Genomic DNA, 4,154 nt, shown 5'->3' with positions numbered 1-4,154 from the left:
GTCCGCCCCGGGGCCTCCCCGGCCGCTCCGGGCACACAGCGCACGCCGATCCTTAGCCATGGTTCACTGGAGAAAAGCCAAATTGAAATCCCAGTTCCAGCCCTGCGGCTGTAGGTCAGGGCCACGTCGGGCCCGCCAGCCTTTGCCCAGACCTGCCGAAGGATGTTTTGGAGAGAAGAGCAGGGGATGAAGATGGGCACCCAGCTCCATGAGCCCAGAAGGGATTTTCTGCATCATCCAAGCCATAGCCCTGCACCGAGGGCTCTGCACCCCACATCGGCGCCAGAGCACAGCGACCAGGAGCTTTCCAGTGCCAAATGCTCACAGGGGGGAGCAGAGCCCTCCCCGGCCGCCCCGTCCCGCTGTCCCAGCGACACCCACGCCTGCCCACCCACCCCCCCACCCAGCCCTGCTCCCGCTCCCGCCGGCCTCAGTGGCACCGTCCCAGGCCCCCCCTTGCCCCAGCCCTGCACCCCTCCCCAGCCAGCGCCGTATGATGTGATCGCCCGGAGGCGGCGACGCGCTGCCTTCGCACAACGCTGTGTGTGACCGTCCGCATCGCAGGTGTGTCGCTCCCGGGGTGAGCCGCGGCCGCCCTGCCCGCTCCGTGGCTGGGCGGGCTCAGCCTGTACAGATAATTATTTTTCTGCCGGTTTTTTTTGGATGTTATTTCTGGTGACTGATGTAAACTACTGGTAATTTTATGTTTTTATTTATAAATAAATTTTTTAAAACTTATTCAGCCTCTCCGAGTGGCTTGGCAGCATTCAGAGGGTTTTCATGGCTGGTGAGCGGCGACGCAGGCTATTGCCTCCCTGTGCCGCTCCCACGTCACCCCCGCAAGCCACCAACCATTTATTGCGGTGCACCAAGGTCCCCTTTGGGGACACCCTTCCACCTGGCCCTGTTTGTTTCCAGCCCCGCGAGCGCTTTGCCGTGTGGGCGAGCGGCGTTATCTCCGCTGTGCAGCTGGGATAACCCATGCATGGAAAAGCGGCAACTTGCCGCCGGTGAACTCGGGATATGGGAAAAGAGGAGACAATCCGCCCAGCCCACACCCGACCGGCTTCACCCTCCTGCTCTGCAGGCGAGGACGATTTTAATCCCGACCCCACGCAGCCCAAAGCCCCCAGCCCCGGCAGTTCCTGGCCCATCGTCCCCGGAGCGGGCAGGTCCAGCCCCCCTGGACAGCAGAGCCGGAGAAAACAATTACAGAAGTAGAGTGGAAGCGCCTGAGCGAAACCAAGGCCATTTTTGACTATTTAAGCTGTTTTCCTCCCAAACTCATCAACTCGGAGCCCCTTTGCACTGCACGGATCTGGCGGTTTCACAGGTCTAAACAGCACAGAGGGAAGTAAAGGAGGAGGTTGGGGGACAAAAAATGGGGGGAAACACTCAAATCGCAGAAAACACCGTTCATCCTGACTCATCGGGCTGGTTCCATGGGGCACTCGCCCCACCACAGTGCAGGGGGGGGGCCCAACCCTCCCCCCCCCACTGCTCTGTCCCCCAAAAGAGCACTCGGCACCCAGCTCCCACTGACGCTTTCCAGGGAAACCTTGGCTTTGCTCACGCCGCCCGAGGCGTGAGGGAGGTTTATTTTTAGAGCCTTTCAAAACTGCTGAGGAGGAAGGAGATAGAAAACCACGTGCAAGGGCTTTCTTTCTCCTGAGCGGCACCTTCTGTTCCAAATCGCCTCTGACCATCACCTGCCCCGCCAGCGGGGTGCTGCCACCTCCTCCCAGTCCTTCCCAGGCTTGTCCATGTATCTGAGCCAGGGGAGCAGCGAGGAGGAGCCCCCCCAAGCTGGCTGTTATCCCAGGGAACATCCCTGTCCCACAGAGATCACAACCAAATTGCAGATGCTGGAGCACAACCAAGCAGAGACTTACCAGGGCTGAGCAGCAGCAGGAGCCAGGACAGGTCGAGGAGCAAGCACAGCATCCCTGAGAGCACATACGCTGTAAGGACAGCTTCATGGCAGCGCCCAGGACACTGGGAAGGCAAAACCCCAGCCCTGGAGCTGCTGCTTCCATTGAACCAGGTGAGGGGCCCACTCCTTTCCCACTAAAACCCTAACGAAGCTACCGATGCAAAAAAGCTGTGTCCTCCCCGCAGGTATGGCTCAGAGCATCCTCTGCCCCAGGCGGCAGGAATTGGGCAGCGGGCACCGCCCGGCCCTTGGGGGGCTGTTGCATGAACAGACACACAGCTCCAGCGTTCGGATGCTGGGGGATCAAGAGAAGGTGAGCATGGAGGACAACCATGGCCAGGGCAGCCCCGGCCCTGCGGCAGCCCCGCTGCTTCATGCCCAAGAGGAGGCACGTTCAGGAAGGAGGAGAAAGCCTTGATCATACCAGGGTAAAGCCCTGGTGATACCCAAAGCTCCCTCCGTGGCAGGCTGAACGCAAACGGGACGGCATCGTCATGGCTCCCAGGCTGAGGAAGCATCTGAGCACTAGGGGTGCGCTTGGCTCAGGTGTTGGGGGGGCAAAACAGGAGGAGCAGCACCAGCTCGTGCATCTCCCCCCCAGGCACAGGGGGTTCTGTGGAACAGAACACAGGGGTTCCCTGCTTTCCCTTGGCTTTGGGTTAGCTCTGCTCCAGCTGCCCGAGCGCCAACCGTCCTCAAACAGAAGGAGTTTGAATTAGTTGTTGAACTAATCAGCAGATGCAAATAAGCTTCAAGACAGAGAAAAGCTGATTTGCATCTTCTTTTAACACCCTGGTGCTAGCGCACCAGTTTCTGGCTGGGGTGGTTTGCTGGATTTGAAAGAGCAATTAAATCGAGCCACCTCTTGCTCGAAGGGTGATAGAGGGTCGGAGGCAAAGCTGCTTTTGATGTGCAAATAACCTGCAGCAGCTCTCCCCACCAGCCTGCTCCCCTGCCTTACATCTGCCAGTCCCAACTGAAAACCCAAGGGGCAGGGTGGGGGAAACGTGTCCAATGTTTGCTTTCCTCCCCTCCTAAATGAGCCGACAGCTGGCGTGTGCTTCTCGGAGGGACCTGACTGGCTGACATTAGTTGGCGAAGGGGGATAAGACCCCCAGGCAGTCCTCATTAGTCATTACCAAAAATAAAGAAAAAAGAAAACAGCGTGTAAATGCGCTAAGGCAGCAGCTGGGAGATCAGCACGTCCCATTTAGCATGGTACCTGCTGTCTCCACACCATGAAATATTGGGCTGTTTGTTTAGCATCCGGCTAGGCGCCACGTCAGGAGCTGCCCGATGACAGCCCCCAGCGCAGCCCGGCCTGACGCCGCGCAGACGGGCACCCCTTCCTCCCGCTCCCGACTGCCCCTTTTCTTTCCCACCCCATTTTCCTGGCAAAGGGTTCTGTTCTCAGCTCGGTGCTAAAATAGCTGTGCTGCAAGCCCCAGCCTGCTCCCAGGGCCTCCGGCTGACGGGAGCTAAAGCTATTTTTGCCATTCCTCCCTTCCAGGGCCCTGTGCCAGGCTCGGGCTGTTTGCTACCTGGGAGCTCCTGACTGTAGGAGAGGCTCTGTTGCAACCCAGGGACCTGCCTGTGCGCAGGGTGACAGCGATGCTCTGCCCACGTTGGCAGATGAGTTTCCTCCAGCACAAGCCAGGAAGAAGATGGAGATTTCTGCCCTGCTTCGAGTCTCTGGAGCTGAAGGAAGAGCAGGCTCAGGGGTGCCCTGCAATCCTGGCCAGAGTCACTGCCAGCGGGGAGCAGCGTGGCACGGGCAGCCTGGCCGCTTGCCTGCGTGTGCCCAGGGAGCAGAGGGTCAGAGCTGGATGTTACTGCCAAAGCTCTGCCAGATGGATGTGCCTCATTAACCCAGGGGTCCTCGAGGTCTGAACAGCAAGCAAGCCTGAGTTAACTCCCCAGATAAGAGCTGAAGAGCCTCAGCAGGCTGGTTTTGTGCCTAGATGCACAACCTTCTCCCTTGACCTTTCAAAGCCAAGCAAACAGGAACCAGCCCTGCCCCTGGTCCCCACAAGCACCCTTCAAAAGCCCGGTGCATTTGCAGCCAGAGGCATCCAGGCAAGCTAAGCAGCATCATTGCATTCACTGATCTGGTCTGATAATTTCTGAAGCAGTTCTTGCACCGCTGTCTAAAGATTTATTTGAAAAAGAAAAAAAAAGTGTTATTTCCAGGTGGTACAGGATCCAAACCAGCCTTTTCCTC

Source organism: Egretta garzetta, unplaced genomic scaffold (assembly GCF_000687185.1).
Source record: "Egretta garzetta isolate BGI_Z169 unplaced genomic scaffold, ASM68718v1 scaffold296, whole genome shotgun sequence".
NCBI classification, from domain to species: Eukaryota; Metazoa; Chordata; class Aves; order Pelecaniformes; family Ardeidae; genus Egretta; species Egretta garzetta.
Note: the sequence above shows the minus strand (reverse complement) of the source record.